Raw genomic sequence first — 18958 nt, 5'->3', positions numbered from 1 at the left:
CCAGAGTTCTACTATATTCCTTAGTACTATGCTGCCTCTAGCAGTGTTTCGCAGTCCTCTCCATCACTCTGTTCCGACCCACTGACAAGAGGGGAAAACAGCAATGAGCACGGAATCACCATGTAAGGGCAGCCTCATAGGTAGATGAACCCCTCAGACAGATAGGATTAATTGCGCTCAGGAAGACACGCCCCCAGCACATGATTGGCTCACCCTGGGATCTCAAACAATGCTATAATGCAAGCAGTACAATATATTTATTTAGTGGGTTTTTTTTTGCATGCAAGATAAATACTGTCAGCTTTTGCATGTACTGTAGATCTCAAATATTGGACAGATTTATTCTAAAGCAAGGAACACACTATCCAATTAAAAGGCCAATCAGCCCAATAATTGGATAGTGTTTAGTTAAAATGAATTAAATCCAATTAGTTAAAATTTAATATCTATTGGCTATTTAAGCACCCTCTCAAACTTTTGCTCTCTGTATTGTACTTACTGCCGTTCCCACATAGGGCCTAATTCAGATCTGATCACAGCAGCAAATTAAATTTGTTAGCAACTGGGCAAAACCAGGGCCCTCATTCCGAGTTGTTCGCTCGGTATTTTTCATCGCATCGCAGTGAGAATTCTCTTAGTGCGCATGCGTAATGTTCGCACTGCGCATGCGTCAAGTAACTTTACTAAGAAGAAAGTAATTTTACTCACGGCTTTTTCGTCGCTCCGGAGAACGCATTGTGATTGACAGGAAATGGGTGTTACTGGGCGGATGTACGGCGTTTTAGGGGCGTGTGGCAGGAAACGCTACCGTTTCCGGAAAAAACGCAGGCGTGTCTGGAGAAACGGTGGGAGTGCTTGGGCGAACGCTGGGTGTGTTTATGACGTCAGCCGGGACCGAAAAGCACTGAATTGATCGCACAGGCAGAGTAAGTCTGGAGTTACTCAGAAACTGCTAACTCGGTTTTGATCGCAATATTGCGAATACATCGGTCGCACATTTAAGATGTTTAGATTCACTCCCAGTAGGCGGCGGCTTAGCGTGTGTAACTCTGCTATAATCGCCTTGCGAGCGAACAACTCGGAATGAGGGCCCATGTGCACTGCAGGTGGGGCAGATATAACGTGCAGAGAGAGTTAGATTTGGGTGGGGTGTGTTCAAACTGAAATCTAAATTACAGTGTAAAAATAAAGCAGCCAGTATTTATTACCATGCACAGAAACAATATAACCCACCCAAATCTAACTCTCCCTGCAAATGTTATATCTGCCCCACCTGCAGTGCATATGGTTTTGCCCATTAGCTAACAAATTTGCTGCTGTGATCAGATCTGAATTACCACCATAGATTTTAGATGGCTGATGTGCCAATAAAAGTATGTTCTTTACTCAATGGGCTTAATACTGCTATGCTCACTAATTTTTGAGGCTGATTGTAATGTGGGTGCAAAGCAAAACAGAGCAAGTAACTTTGCACGTTAGCAAAAATTAAACCAAGCTAAACTGCAGGTGGGGCAGATGTAACATGTGCAGAGAGATTTAGATGGTCAGACGATAACTGACCTAAGGGAATACAATTTGTTTTACCACCGAGTGCCCACCCCATACTAGTAGTGCATGGAGGGGGGCAGCGACCAATGCATGCAGTCTTACATGGAATACATGGTGATGGTCAAGTGTGTGTGTGAGGTGGGGGGGAGTTACAGTTACCAACATTTTTTTTGCCCCTTCTCAGTGGAGGTGGGGTGGGTGGGGGGGGGTGGTTGCATATTTGCATCATCACAGCCACGCCCTTACTATACAATGCCGATATAACTGGCATTGTACAGCGGAGTGGTGACTATGATGACACAATTCAGCATGAATTGCATCATCGGCCATCCAGTCCACCTACTGTACTCAGTAAGTGGGCAACTGGGTGGTAGTAGTGGCCGACTCTGGGAGACTTACCCACTCTTCCGGGTAGCTGGGGGTGCCACCTGATTTTCCCAAGCCTCAATGACATTTTGGGAGAGTAGGCAATTATAGGAAGAGTGCCTGTGGAAATTCTGATATGGGGCCCTTATAGGTATAGCTACACCCCAGGTTACACCTCTGAATGATTCCAAGTCTACATACATCATTCCCATCGGAAGGTGTCTCTGTGATACCCCTTTCATATCTCAAAAATAACCCGGTATCGACCCGGTATATTGCTGGGTTGGCACGGGTTGCTGTGCAGTGTGAAAGGGGCCAGTGACCCATTCCCGGGTCGCCAGACCAGGTATTCAGCCCAGGTATAAAGAAGGGTTATTCCCGGGTTAAATACTGAGTCAGGTGCAGTGTGAATGGGTTGCCAGGTCGATGCAACCCGAGACCCGTTCACTGCATAGGGAGAGGTGGCGCGGAGATAATTATTATTATTACATTTTATTTATAAGGCGTCACAAGTGTTTCGCAGAGCGGTACAAAGGGCACACAATAGAACAGTACAGGGAGACAGAACATAACATTACAGTAAATTAATAACATAAATAGAGTACAGTTAACAAAGAGCACCACAATTCTCAATACATAATACAGCTTAGATGTAAGTAGTGAGGGAGTACTCATTGTACTACTTGGGACTGGCGGTCATAGATGGAGATGAGCCTTTACCAGCAGGAGAAAATGCGGTTAAAGAAGGTCGTTGAGTATTCTCGAGCTGTGAGTGAAATGTGTCGAGAAGAGGGCTTTGACAACAAGAGGAAAGAGGGCCCTGCTCTAAGACAGACAGATGACATGAGGTGTAAGCATGTGGAAGGAAGCCTGATGGCAGGATGTAAGCAAAGCAGAGATGGTCAAGGCATGATGTAGGGGGATGGAGGAGCAGCCTCAGGACTAGGTTATGCAATGGAGGGTACGCTTTGATGAATAGGTGAGTTTTTTGTGCCCGTTTGAAGCTTTGCAAGGTCAGGGAGAGTCTAATGGAGTGGGGGAGCGCTTTCTACTGAAGGGGTGTAACACGGGCAAAATCTTGAACTCGTGCATGGGAAGCAGTGACCAGGGTAGAAGAGAGGCGACGGTCATTGGCCAACCATAGGGGGTGGGAAAGTAGTATGAAGGGAGAGGAGGCTGGAGATGTAGGGAGAAGTGGAATTAGAGATGGCCTCGTATGTGAGGGTGAGGAGTTTGAAGAGGATTCTGTAGGGGAATGGGAGCCAGTGTAGATTTTGTCGAAGGGGAGTGGCAGAAGTGGAGTGGTGGGAGAGGAAGATAAGCCTAGCTGCGGAGTTCAGGACAGATTGGAGGGGGGCAAGATGGGAGCGAGTGAGGCCAGTCAGGAGAACGTTGCAGTAGTCAAGCCGTGAGATAGTAACATAGTAACATAGGGGTATATGTAATTGCTGTCGAAAAATGGACCAATTGACAATCGTGTGCGTCCTGGATTCGACTTCATGGACAGCACAAAAGTGTTAAAAAAAAAAACAGAAAAAAATTGCGTGGGGTCCCCCCTCCTAAGCATAACCAGCCTCGGGCTCTTTGAGCCGATCCTGGTTGTAAAAATACGGGAAATAAATGACAGGGGATCCCCCGTATTTTAACAACCAGCACCGGGCTCTGCATCCGGTCCTGGTGCCAAAAATACGGGGGACAAAACACGTAGGGGTCCCCCGTATTTTTAACACCCGCACCGGGCTCCACTAGTCAGAGAGATAATGCCACAGCCGGGGGACACTTTTATATAGGTCCCTGCAGCCCTGGCATTAAATCACTAACTAGTCACCCCTGGCCAGGGTACCTGGGAGGAGTGGGGACCCCTTAAATCAAGGGGTCCCCCCCCTCTAGCCACCCAAGGGCCAGGGGTGAAGCCCGAGGCTGTCCCCCCATCCAAGGGCGGCGGATGGGAGGCTGATAGCCAAGTGTCAAAAAAAAGAATATTGTTTTTTTGTAGCAGAACTACAAGTCCCAGCAAGCCTCCCCCGCAAGCTGATACTTGGAAAACCACAAGTACCAGCATGCGGGGGGGAAATGGGCTCGCTGGTACCTGTAGTTCTACTACAAAAAATATACCCAAATAAAAACAGTACACACACACCGTGACAGTATAACTTTATTACATACATGCACACAGACATACACACATACTTACCTATGTTGACACGTAGGCTCGGTCACCTTCTCCACGTAGAATCCACGGGGTACCTGTAAATAAAATTATACTCACAACAATCCGAGGTAGATCGGTCCTCTTCTTAGTTTGTAATCCACGTACTTGCCAAAATAAAAGAACGACAAACACAATCCACGCACTGAAAGGGGTCCCATGTTTACACATGGGACCCCTTTCCCCGACTGCCGGGACCCTCCGTGACTGCTGTCAAAGAGGGTCCCTTCAGCCAATCAGGGAACGCCACGTCGTGGCATTCTCCTGATTGGCTGTGCGCATCTGAGCTGTCAGGCGGCACACTCGAGATACAATGTAGCACATAGGCGCTCCATTGTATCCAATGGAGGTTACTCGCGGTCAACCGCTGACCGCAAAGTTCCCACCATTGGATACAATGGAACGCCTATGTGCTACATTGTATCTCAAGTGCGCCACCTGACAGCTCAGCTCTTAACTGCTCTTATTGCTATTTTGCTTTTCTTATTACACTCCTTGTAATACTTGAAAGACTCCTCCTTTCCATTAGATTTAAATGCCCGCTTTTTTTAAATCTATTTCTACCTTAACCTTCTTGTTAAGCCACACCGGTTTGAGTTTAATACTCCTGCGTTTACTGCCCATGGGAATAAAGTTATGAATATTGCTATCCAGCAACCCTTTTAAAACATCCCACATTTCCAAAGTGTTCTTGTTATTAAACAGAACCTCCCACTCTATGTCGTTAAGTGAACATCTCAGCATATTGAAATTAGCCTTCCTAAAGTTAAAAGTTTTGGTGGAACCCCTGTAGCTATGTTTCCTGAAACTGATGTTGAATGTGATCATATAGTGATCACTGTTACCCAAAGTCTCCCCAACTTTAGTGTTTGATATAATGTTTACATTATTAGTAATTACTAGATCCAGTGTAGTTTTACCCCTAGTTAGATCCTCGACTAATTGAGACAAGTAGTGATCCCTAAACATATTTAAGAACCTGCTGCCCTTGCTTTAGCACATGAATCGTTAGTCCAGTTTATATCCGGGTAATTAAAATCCCCAATCACAAGGATGCCCCCCAATCCTGCAGCCGTTTTGATTTGCTGCAATAGTTGTTTTTCAACCAGTGAGTGGATGATAAGTTTCTAGGAGAGAAATGGCGTGATGCGAGCAATGTTGTGTAGTGGGAACCGACAGAATTGTGCCAGAGCTTGGATGTGGGGTGCAAAGGAGAGGGAGGAGTCAAGAGGGACGCCGAAGCAGCAAAGTTGGGGAACCGGAGAGATGATGGTGTTGTCAACAGTGCTAGAGATATTGGTAGGGAGTGTTACTCTGGCTGGAGAAAAGATAATTAGTTCAGTTTTGTCCATGATGAGCTTTAGAGAGCGCTCAGACTTCCAGATGGAGATGGCGGAGAGGCAGCTGGAAACCTGAGAGAGTACAGAGGGGGACAGATCAGGAGAGGAGAGGTAGAGGTGTGTGTCATCAGCATAGAGGTGGTATTGAAGGCCAAAGGAGTTAATGAACGCCCCCATGGAAGAGATGTACAGGGAGAACAGAAGGGGGCCGAGCAAAGATCCCTGAGGGACACCAAAAGGAAGAATGGAAGGGTGTGAGGCATGGACTGGTGTGAGATGGGGCCGGAGGCAGACACTGAGAAGGAGCGCAAAACAATGGGTGGTTGCAAACTAGCGCTGATTTAAAATAATAAAACTTTAAAACTTGAGGTTTTTATCTTCACCCAAAACTTCGTTCAGATGTTTCTCCCGTTTATCAGAAAGACACTCACTTTATAATTCTGTCTCGCTTTCACATAAAGGTATCTTTCTGTCACCAAACATCGGGGGTACATTCATTTAAAACGAGCTGAACTCTTGGAATAACACTTACATTAGTGTCCTGTCTCGCGTGCACCAAAAGGTATCTTTTGCATCCCTCACAGTGCGGGCGGCAGGAATCAAGCAGACCGGTGTTAAAAACACACAATTTTTTATTCATCCGATACAGCAAACAGATGGTCAGATGTAGTATATAGTAACAACTTCAACGCGTTTCGGGGATCCCCTCCCCTTCCTCAAGAAGTAAGGTGTCTGCTCTGGTTATCCCAGATATATTTAAACTTCAAAAGGTCACATGATACATTCTGACCAATCATACACAGAAAAAATGCACAGGTGTACATGTTAAACAATTAAAACTCCTATAACAGGTGTACATATTAGACGATTAAGACTCCTATGACAGGAAAAATTTTCAAATAAGATATACAATGTTTTTTTCAACAAGGATTAGAAACATAAGAGTACAGAAGTAAAAGCATTACTGATCGCTTGGATCTAAAGTTCCTAATACATAGATATAAATAGAAATGAACCTCACCCGGATTCAAGAAAATTCAACGTTCAGGGAACGAACAGCTCAGTGCCAAAAAGCAGAACTTAGTTTGGTGCGCCCATATCGAGCGCTAAAGCACGGAAGATACAAGTGCTATCTGTTTATCTGCAGCGCCGGAGGACACGCTGCGTGGTGAATGGAATAATACTACATGCCCATTAACGCGCTGTTGTATTGAGCTGAAATCGTTAGTTCCTAATAACGGGCTGTGCTGAAAGTGACGTGTCACGTAGATAAAAAAATTATAAAGTCACCTTTTGGCAAGTTAGCTATTCGATCCCTGAAAGGGAAAACAACTACACATGTTCACATATATAAATTATCTTCCAACATGAAACATTGTTATTAACCACGATGATCGCTGGACATAGAGATCTTCCTGTTGCTGTCCTTAGTGAAGCTGTGGTATCAAACAAGTCTTATGTCCATGATTCAATATTCATGTTCCACATAGATCACGTAATTGCGATGACCATGATTCAGAAGCAGAAAGAGACATAGACAACATAGAGAAAAAAGACTTTTAGAACAGGAAGCTAATGTGTAAACAGGACTTCACAGAAACCATTTTATCTCGAACTCCAGATTTAAACCACTTGGTGACAGAGTTCTTAGTTGATGTATAGTTTTCATTTCAGTTTGTGCTAACAGTTTTTCTGAGTATCGAATTCTCCAATTGTTTTTAACAACTTTTATACCCATGAAGCTTTTTAACCCTTTAAGATTGCAATTGTGTTTATTCTTAAAGTGATTAGAAACACTATGCAGCTCATATCCTTTCTTTATATTCCTAGTGTGTTCTGATAAGCGCTCTTTCAACAACCTTCCTGTTCTGCCAACATATTGCAAGCCACAATGGCATTCTAGTAAATATATAACATTTTTGGTGCAGCAAGTAATGAAATCTTTGATGGGATACGTGGTCTGTGTCTGATTAGATTTAAATTCCGTTATTTTTCTTTCAACATTGCAACTTTTGCACATAGGGCAAAAACCACAACGAAAAAAACCTTTGGAAGTGATTCTGGTCTGCATTCTTTCAACTGGTAAAGCACTTTTTACAAGTATGTCCTTTAAATTCTTGGCTTTACGATAAATGAATCTCGGTCGATTCATAATGCTTCCAGACAATAAAGGGTCCTTCATTAAAATATACCAATATTTCCCAATAATCTTTTCTAGTTGTTTATACTGGGAATTGTACTGGGTTATAAATGCCACTCCTTGATTGACAGAAGAGGTAGAGTTTTTCTTATCACTCAACATGGCTGAACGTTCTAAATCACGTGTATCTAGACGTGCTTTTGTGACCATAGCAGAATTGTACCCTTTATCAAGGAAATGGCCCTCCATGGTTTCAGCATGTGAGTCATATGTATTCAAATCTGTACAATTCCTCCTTAACCTTCTAAACTGGCTTTTAGGTATACTTCTTAGCCAGTTAGAATGATGGTTGCTATCGAAATTCATAAAGGAGTTGCAGTCTGTTGGTTTTGTAAAATTCCTTGTGACTATTTTGTCGCCCTCTGGATATATACATAAATCTAAAAAATTAATTTCTGTGTTGCTAATATTATATGTAAATTCAATATTTTTATTGTTTGTATTGAGATATGTGCAAAACATTTCCAAAGATGCACGGTCACCGTCCCAAATGAATAGGACGTCATCTATATATCTCGTCCAGAGCACTAGACTGGCACCCCACTGGTGATCAGACCAAATCGTCTGGTTTTCCCAGTGGGCCATAAATAGATTGGCATAACTTGGTGCCAGTCTAGTGCCCATCGCTGCTCCGAGTAACTGTAGGTAAAAATCGCCCTCATACCAGAAAAAGTTGTTCTGTAGTATCAACGATACTCCTTCCGTAATGAATTGTATGTCCAAAGCACGGACATTAGTTTGGTTTAAAAAATATTGGAGAGCTTCTATACCCTGATTATGTGAAATTATGGTATATAAAGACTTTACATCTGCTGTAACTAGAAAATAATGTGATTTCCATTGTACAGCAGCTAATTTATTAATGACTGATATGGTGTCTTTTAAATAGGATTTTGTATCCACTACAAGAGGTTGGATTTTATGATCTAAAAATTCTGATAGATTCGAGAGAATGGAACCAATCCCAGCCACAATGGGACGGCCTGGTGGTTGGTCCGTACTTTTGTGTACCTTGGGTAAAACATATAATGCTGGAATTGCAGGGTTATCAATCTTTATATAGTTTTGTTCCTCCAAAGTCACTGCCCCTAAGGTGGTGTATAGTCCTAAAAATGCATCTAACTTCTTTGTAATACCCACAGATGGATCTCCTTTCAATTTTTTATATGTAGTGGTATCAGACAACTGACGTACCACTTCTGTGTGGTAGTCATCTCTGTTAAGGATAACTACCCCCCCGCCTTTATCGGCGGGTTTAATTACGATTTGATCATTGTTTTTGAGGGTGCCAATAGCTTTCCTTTGATTTCCAGTTAAATTACAATTTTTGGGGGGCTTAAACTGAGTTTTGTCTAAATCTTCCTTGACCAACCGCTCAAAGGTCTCAACAAAACACCCCCTTTTATGTTTAGGGAAAAAGGTGGATCTTTTTTTGAAGACCTTCATGCCATACTGTCCACTATCCATAGGGGTATTAGTGTCTGTATTTTCTGCAAAAAATCTTTTCAGAGACAATTTGCGAATAAAACACTGCAGATCAATATAAGTACCAAAATTATCAAGTTTACTTGTAGGGGCAAATTTTAGGCCTTTTTCTAGAAGGTCCTGTTCATCTTTTGACAGACTATAATCACTAAGATTGTATATCTTAGTTTTACTATGTTCCTTCTGTGTGGTCTCTGGTGCTGGATCCTTTTGATTACCTTCATTTTTCAACTGTGATCTTTTCTTTTTTGACATACCCCTAAATTTGCCTGCTCTGCAGCCTCTTATTTTTTTACATATATTAATCTTTCTTTTTACCTTTGTCGGTTTTTCGCTGGTCGTCTCTCTAAAAAAGTATTTGTGTCGTAATGTCTGTTATGACTCACGTTCTCCCTTCTTTCCCCATAGTTAGCTGAATTGCCACTTACATTGTCATTGGAGGACGGTCTCCTCCTTAGATAACCATGAGATGGGGATCTTACTGTATATTTATAGTTGGTGGAAAAACGGTTATGATTTCTGTCCCTAAAATGTCTATTTTGATCGGGTATAGAGATTTCCCTATATGATGGGAAACGACCTCTCTTTAAGTTTACAGAACGAGTTTTCTGTTCACGTGGTACATCATTAACATAATTTACGGGTCTGAGTCTATTTCGGCCGGGAGCGAGATTCTGTGTATCTCGTTCAGGCAAACCTGTAGAAACTCCCAAATTACCATTTTCTATATGTACATTACCTTCTTTATAATCATTTTTATCTCTGTTATACTTTTTTTGTTTCTTTTTCATGAGATCTTGTTCATTTCTTCTTACTCTAATCAAAATACGATCCTCTAATTCTTTATATTCTTTCAAATCGGATGATGGTTTAATTAAGGATTCTGAGAGTTCAATTTCTCTCTCTATATCTGCAAGCATATGTTTTTTCTCTTTTATTATATGCTCCATTAATTTAAAAGAGCATGAATCCAAAATTGAAAACCACTCCTTTTTGAAAGCATCGGATTCCCCTTCAAAAGAGGGATTTTTATTTAACCTTAACCCCCGTGGTATCAAATTATCCTTTATATATCTTTCTAAAGTGGAGATTTCCCACCATAAATTTCCCTCCTTTAAAAGTAATTTTTCTAGTTTGTGCATTGCGCTTTCTAGAGTGTCATCTTGTAATATAATATCTTTACTATTGGGATCAAATAGATTTTGTAACAAATCCCTTCGTTCTCTCCTATGTTTAAACATGTTAATAAACAGAAAAAAACTGCCTAGTGAACTTCAGATAATATAGGATAAAAGGCAGCAGCTGGGCCACAAATCAAGGGAATACACACTCTGACAAACAATATATGTATGTAGCCCCGCGCTACCAAATGTAAGCCGCAGGTTTGCAACACATGGGATTTTCCCTTATTAATCCCTTCAAATCAAATGACTGCAAAACAATGGGTGGTTGCAAACTAGCGCTGATTTAAAATAATAAAACTTTAAAACTTGAGGTTTTTATCTTCATCCAAAACTTCGTTCAGATGTTTCTCCCGTTTATCAGAAAGACACTCACTTTATAATTCTGTCTCGCTTTCACATAAAGGTATCTTTCTGTCACCAAACATCGGGGGTACATTCATTTAAAACGAGCTGAACTCTTGGAATAACACTTACATTAGTGTCCTGTCTCGCGTGCACCAAAAGGTATCTTTTGCATCCCTCACAGTGCGGGCGGCAGGAATCAAGCAGACCGGTGTTAAAAACACACAATTTTTTATTCATCCGATACAGCAAACAGATGGTCAGATGTAGTATATAGTAACAACTTCAACGCGTTTCGGGGATCCCCTCCCCTTCCTCAAGAAGTAAGGTGTCTGCTCTGGTTATCCCAGATATATTTAAACTTCAAGCCAGTTTAGAAGGTTAAGGAGGAATTGTACAGATTTGAATACATATGACTCACATGCTGAAACCATGGAGGGCCATTTCCTTGATAAAGGGTACAATTCTGCTATGGTCACAAAAGCACGTCTAGATACACGTGATTTAGAACGTTCAGCCATGTTGAGTGATAAGAAAAACTCTACCTCTTCTGTCAATCAAGGAGTGGCATTTATAACCCAGTACAATTCCCAGTATAAACAACTAGAAAAGATTATTGGGAAATATTGGTATATTTTAATGAAGGACCCTTTATTGTCTGGAAGCATTATGAATCGACCGAGATTCATTTATCGTAAAGCCAAGAATTTAAAGGACATACTTGTAAAAAGTGCTTTACCAGTTGAAAGAATGCAGACCAGAATCACTTCCAAAGGTTTTTTTCGTTGTGGTTTTTGCCCTATGTGCAAAAGTTGCAATGTTGAAAGAAAAATAACGGAATTTAAATCTAATCAGACACAGACCACGTATCCCATCAAAGATTTCATTACTTGCTGCACCAAAAATGTTATATATTTACTAGAATGCCATTGTGGCTTGCAATATGTTGGCAGAACAGGAAGGTTGTTGAAAGAGCGCTTATCAGAACACACTAGGAATATAAAGAAAGGATATGAGCTGCATAGTGTTTCTAATCACTTTAAGAATAAACACAATTGCAATCTTAAAGGGTTAAAAAGCTTCATGGGTATAAAAGTTGTTAAAAACAATTGGAGAATTCGATACTCAGAAAAACTGTTAGCACAAACTGAAATGAAAACTATACATCAACTAAGAACTCTGTCACCAAGTGGTTTAAATCTGGAGTTCGAGATAAAATGGTTTCTGTGAAGTCCTGTTTACACATTAGCTTCCTGTTCTAAAAGTCTTTTTTCTCTATGTTGTCTATGTCTCTTTCTGCTTCTGAATCATGGTCATCGCAATTACGTGATCTATGTGGAACATGAATATTGAATCATGGACATAAGACTTGTTTGATACCACAGCTTCACTAAGGACAGCAACAGGAAGATCTCTATGTCCAGCGATCATCGTGGTTAATAACAATGTTTCATGTTGGAAGATAATTTATATATGTGAACATGTGTAGTTGTTTTCCCTTTCAGGGATCGAATAGCTAACTTGCCAAAAGGCGACTTTATAATTTTTTTATCTACGTGACACGTCACTTTCAGCACAGCCCGTTATTAGGAACTAACTGTGATATTTTTATGGATTATGATCCAGTTCAACTAGGGATCAACAATATAACTCTTACTAATTGTCAAGATACCTTTTATCTAGCATATTCTAAGTATACTACTGTACAACGTATCCACCAGACAGTGTAAAATAACGTTTATTATACTGGATCCTCCTCTCACTGCTCTGTGAAGATAATTTACTTTAGATGGTTACACGGTCACATTTAATTAATTATTTAACAATCATAACATCTTTTACACACGGAATAAAACAATACTTTGAATGAAGATTTATCTCCCTGCAATTACTATCTAAGTGCTGGCCAGGCACTGTTATAAGGCTAATCCTAATAGATTTATGCAGAACTGCAATTAAATGAAGGATATGTCTCGGTAGCTCCTACAACTGGTAGTTAGTTTTTTTTATTCTATTCTTCTTTATAGTGACACTATTAATTCTGTACTCAATTGTTTAGGTCGCTGCCTCCTGTCTACATGGACTCTGTGATGATTGCCGGATGAACTTGAATGTAGCAAGCCCGGGCCTGAAGATGATCCTTGTCGACGTGAAGACTACGGTTACACTATGCTTTCTCTCCTCCAAATCAGCGGTCTCTTAACTTCTGCCTTGCTACTGTTAGAAGCGTAGGTGAGTAATTATCCCACTGTGCACTATGAAAATGTCTCATAAAACCGTACAGGGCTGGTGAGGGATAGCAATCACACCCGCCGGTATTACTTTGCGGGGTACAGGGCACCTAGCTCAGAGTTTGGGGTATTAGTCTTTACTGCTCTTGTCTCACAGCTGTATAGTTTAGGCGATATAGGACTACACTGTACACTGCCCGTGGTGTTTTCCCCGGGATTGCTACCAATAAGCTGATTTCCAGTGCTGATATATAGTGCAGGATACGGGGAGCCTATAATTCACTGTCTCTGTCCATTGACAACTTTAACTGTCCCTATATCTAACCAGACAGATTAGATATGATTTTTCCTTTCACTGCAGGATTAATCCTTATTTGTACAGAGTCTATGTGGCAAGTGTAAGGAATAATGTTTTAAATGACAAATAGTGTCAGTGAAGGCTGAATATAAGGTCTTGCTAGGGACCATTCATTCATTTACCTTGTCCCAGTTGTGTTGCCTGTGAATAGCCTCCTATGGCCATATAAGGTCCTTTTATCCGCCTTCTTTTTACCAAACCCCTGCTGTCACTCAGTGCAAGGGGCGGAATAGAGGACTCCGCCTTCTTTGTATACTCCTCCCGACCAGCTCCGCCTTCTTGGATGCCTCTCCAGCACCTCCGGTCCCCGTCTCAGCTTTTGTCCACACCCCGGCTCCACGATCACCGCTGCGGCCCCCGTCTCCTCTGATCTCCTCTCCGGACCACCCGCTGCGATGCTCCCCGTGCCCCCTACGCAGCTCTCTTCTTTCCCAGCGGCGCCCGAGGCTCCTTAACCGCTCTCCCACGAGCCGCTGGTAAGTCCAGATCGCGCTGGTGCTCCGTTTAGGGCCGTTGTTGTCCTCGAGTCTCTGGCCCTTGTTTGTGTAAGGAGGCAGTCATTGGCTCGAGTTCCCTTCTGTGAAGGAAATACTTTGTATGTTATCTCTCCCTCTGTGAGGGCTTCACAATGTCCATATCCACAAACAACCATCCCCTATACTCTTATACTTTATCTACACAATATTTCATCACCGCTGTCTTATACAATTTAATAAACCAGGCTGTTACATATATCCCTTCTAAAAACATGCGTGTCCCCACGCATAACAATTTGATACCTTGTCGCAATCTACTAACTCTGTGTTTTTTTTTTTTTTTGTTTTTTAGTATACACTTTTCATAAAACATGCCAATAGTAGGATAATACCTCCCGAGTATCGTGCATTCAACACCGGTATCATTCCCGGTATCGCAATGGCGGGATACCTTTTGTTTGGCGTTCTGATCTTCTAATCTCAAACATGGATGTCTCGGGTTTCGAGTGGCTTGTGGTTGTCAAAGGGTCAGATCTGAGAATGGTAGGTTTTGTCGCAGATGCCCCTGGGGCTGTACCCGTTATTGTCAGGGAGGGAATGGAACTATTCATGAACAGTAGAAGTTGAACGGGATCTTCCAGTGGTAAGTTCCCTATAGACTTCTGTCCCTCGACCACTGGTATATCATCCTGCTGTGGGGGAGTTGGTTCTACAGTACAGATTTTTAATTTATCTCTAGACACTGTGCTGATTCACCCATCTGCTTCTCGCCGTATTCGATAGGCGTACAGACCTTTAACCGGACTTCCCACTATCGTATACGGGGTATTCTCCCACATTGTATCTAATTTACTAGTACGATGCGTTTTCTTCCTCCACACTTTGTCACCAACTTGTAAGGGAGAAGGTCGACTGTGGGCATTGTAACATCTCTCTTGGCGTTGGTGTACGACTTTCATTCTGGTCTCTACAATTTCCTGAGCTGTTTTGATTCGGTGTTGATGCTCTCGGACCCAATCAGTCTGCAGAGAAATGGGCTCACTCATTTCTGGGGACAACTCCAAATCTTTTGGTAACTTGCCCTCTCGACCAAAAAGTAGGAAGAAGGGTGTGAACCCCGTAGAGCAATGTTCGGTGTTATTGTATAAATAGACCAGTTCAGGTAAGAGGGTGGGCCAGTGAGCACGTTTCTCGGCTGATAAGCTTCGCAAAAGTCCGATGATGGTCTGATTGGCTCTTTCACATAATCCATTCCCCTGCGGATGGTAGGCGGTCGTGCGAATTTTCTTGCACCCATACAGGGAGCATAGCTCTTGGAACATTTGGGACTCGAATGCTGGGCCCCGGTCTGTTAAAATTCTTTCTGGATACCCATATAGTCGAGCAAAGTGTCTCAGGAAAAGATTAGCTGTAGTTTTGGCGGTCAGGTCTCTGGCTGGTATAACCACCAGAAACTTACTAAAATGATCGGTAATGGTTAGAGCATATTGGAATCCACTATGACTAGGCTCAAGCTTGACATGATCTAAAGCGACAATTTCCAGTGGGCGACAACTTCTGATGGGGTGCAGCAGATCTCTTTGCCTGGCATCTGGCTTCCTCTTGAGGTTACACGTCACACAATCACGGCACCACTTTTCAATGTCTGCCTTCATTCCGACCCAGTAGTACCTTCTCCTGAGAACAGCTTCAGTTTTTTGAGTACCGAAATGACCAGACTGGTTATGGTAGGAATTCAGTACAAAGTCGACTTTTGACCGGGGTACTATGACTTGTGTAATAGGTTGATGGGTAGAAGAGTCTAGGCTGGTGCGAACTATAAGTCCCTGTCTAATTTGGATTCGGTCGCGATGTCGGAGCAACTTTACTAATTCTGGATCCGCTTCATTTCTCTGAGCCTTGCTCAATCGTCCCTGTCGCTGTATGATGTCCATCAATTGACCCAATACCACATTTGTTTTCTGAACCTTCTCCCAATCAAACGGTAGAGGATCGGGTTCAGGATTCTCTGGTCTGAGAACGGGATGAGCAACAACCGGGTCAGAGGCAACCGCTCGACATGTTTGGTGCATGGGTCGAAACCGAGGGATCTCTACATCTTCTGTGCGGTCTTTCTCTTCTTCCTCCAAGTCAATTGTCGGCAGGCGAGATAGAGCATCCGCATTCCCATTAGACCGACCCTGCCGATAGGTGACAGTGTAGCAAAAGTTTGCTAAACGAGACACCCATCTTTGTTCGAGTGCTCCCAGTCTAGCATTGGATAGATGTGCCAGTGGGTTATTATCGGTGACTATCACAAACGGGGTGGCAGTTAGATAGTTTTTAAATTTCTCAGTAATAGCCCAAATGAGTGCCAGCAGCTCTAATTTAAACGTGCTATAGTTTTCGTCATTCCGTTCAGTCTTACGTAAACCCCTACTAGCATAGGCGATGACTCTTTCCTTCCCATCCTGTATCTGGGACAACACTGCTCCTAGTCCCCGATGGCTTGCGTCGGTGTATACCTGGAATGGTTTGTCATAATCAGGGTAGGCGAGTATAGGAGCTTCAATGAGGGCATCCTTTAACTGATTAAAAGAGCGTTGGTGTTCCTCTAACCATTCGATTGGGGTCGAGCTTCGCTTCTCTTGTCCTGATCTTCCTCGTAATAACTCATGGAGTGGGGCAGCGATTTTAGCAAAATGCTCTATAAACCGTCTATAATAGCCTACGAAGCCTAAGAAACTCCGGACTTCTTTCACAGTTTGCGGTACTTGCCAGTCGCGTATCACTCTGATCTTTTCCGGATCAGGCTTCACTCCTTCCGAGCTGACAATATGTCCCAGATATTGTACTGCTGGTTTTAACAGATGACACTTGGACGGTTTGAGCTTTAATCCGGACTTGGCCAACTGTATGAATACTTCCTCGAGATGCTGAAGATGTTCCTCATATGTTTTGGAGAAGATAATCACATCGTCCAGATATATAAGAACCATTTCGAAATTACGATGCCCGAGACAGTGTTCCATTACCCTCTGGAATGTAGCAGGGGCATTACATAGTCCAAAAGGCATCCGATTAAATTCAAACAGTCCCATCGGGGTGGTGAAGGCAGTTTTTTCTCGGTCCTCAGGGGCCATTGGAATTTGCCAATATCCACTTGTCAGGTCCAATGTGGAGAAGTAGGTGGCTGTCTTTAAGGCTGTTAGTGACTCTTCAATTCTGGGCAGTGGGTAAGCATCTCGATGCGTAACGGCATTCAATTTGCGATAGTCTACGCAAAAGCGGAGACTACCATCTTTTTTCCTCACAATGACGATCGGGGCTGCCCAAGGACTGTGACTTTCCCGGATCACGCCAGTTTCTTTCATCTCTGCCAACATAGTTCGAACAGGCTGATACATATCCGGAGGCAAAGGTCTATGTCTCTCTTTAATAGGGGGATTGATCCCAGTGGAGATATGATGTTGGACATTTTCTACCAGCCCGAAGTCAGTAGAGTGTTGGCTGAATGCCATGGCATTCCGTTGTACCACCTCAAGTACACCTCTTTGTTGTTCCCTTGGAGTGTCTACATCCCCAATTTGGATATCGCTCCACCACGGCGCCTTGGTCTCATCTTCTGTTGACTGTTCCTGTATTGTTTCCTGATTTGCGGTGGTTACACTTTTCCCAAGTATATCTTGGAAATCCACCCGTACAACACGTGCTACTGGGCAGTGCTTAAAGAGTCGGATTGGGTAGCCATGGGGATTGAGGATGCGAACTGGTACTCTTCCTCGTTCTACTTTCGCCAAAGTTCGTGCTATGGCGAAGGGCTGTCGTCCCTCTGAGTCACAAGTCTCAATCACAGCCTCGTAGTCTTTTCCCCCTGGCCCGACTCTGGCCTTACACCAGAGAATGTGTTCAGAGTTCGGCGAAAGTATCACCGGCCTCCTATCGGCGACTCTGGCTTTGCCAACTTCTCCTAATGCATTTGTAAACTTCTTATGTCCCTCCAGTAGCTTCACGGTCTGCTGCAGTACCTTCTGTTCCCTGGGAGCTGCCGTTTGCATCTCCATCTTGAGAGCTTCCACAAGTTCATCTGGGCAGTTTTTCAGGACGTTCATACCCAGGATCATCGGTGGTAAATTTTCATTCCAATCCGTAGTAACTAGACACCCCTGCCTGGGGAGCTTGGCCTGTCCAATCTCTAGCTCTGCCTCCCAGTATCCACGGTAAATAATTGGCTGTCCGTTACTCGCAAGTAGTTGTAACCAGGTGGTAGGTGGTGACACTATTTCCCTCTCATTCCAGTGTCTACAAAACTCCGGCAGCCGTATAGTAGTGACTTGCGAGCCCGTATCTAATAGTGCCGTTACTTCTACATTATTTACTCTGATCTTCACACGGGGGCACTCACCCACATATCGGGGCCACCATTTCTGTGACACAGGACCTACTATTGTGTCTCCTCCCGAGGGTCGGTCCCTCGCCTCGGGGTCTCTTCGTTTAAATTGTCTTGGGGGCAATTCCTTTCGATATGTCCGGCTTGTAAGCAGCCTCTGCAGATGGGTCTTCCCTGTTGGTCGAATTGATCGGTTGAACGCCGACCTGTTTCCCGTGGGACATCCCATCTAGCCCGATTCCTGCCTCCCCGTTCCTGGCGCCAGTCTCGCCGACGAGTTCCGGACTGTTCAAGACGCATGTCCTTAAGTTCCTTCATTATTTCTGTGACGGCATGGGTAAGGACCCCAATCGGATCTTGTCCTACTTGCACTTGTTGGTTGACTATTTTCTTTTTATACATCACTTCAGGCGTCAAGTATGGGTCGACTTCCTCCGGTTCTCCGTTTTCTTCCGAATCAGTGGATGGGGTATACTCCACATCCGGGTTCTGGTTGAGCCCCAGGATATCCAGAACTGTTTCCTTAAATTCTGAGAATTTACATCCCGGGTTCTGTCGCTTACACATGCGAAGTTGGGCTCGGGTGGCTTCACCTTGAGCCCCCTCGATGAACAAGTTAGTAAGGGTTTCATCCACATCCTCTATCGCGTTCGTTGCTCGTGCTTGTATTGCCCGCATGGCCTCTTGTAGTCCTAGGGCAAATTCCCTCAGGGACTCCTGAGGTTGTTGCTTCTTTGCATAGAGACGACTTTTAAGGTCAGCGATGGTCCTGGAGTTGAAGATGCGTTCCAATTTCCTAAAAATGTCCTCCGCCGTTTTCCTCTCTTCTTCTTCCCAAGCTTTGGCTTCT

This window comes from Pseudophryne corroboree, chromosome 3 (assembly GCF_028390025.1).
Source record: "Pseudophryne corroboree isolate aPseCor3 chromosome 3, aPseCor3.hap2, whole genome shotgun sequence".
NCBI lineage: Eukaryota > Metazoa > Chordata > Amphibia > Anura > Myobatrachidae > Pseudophryne > Pseudophryne corroboree.
This window is presented reverse-complemented; position numbering follows the sequence as displayed.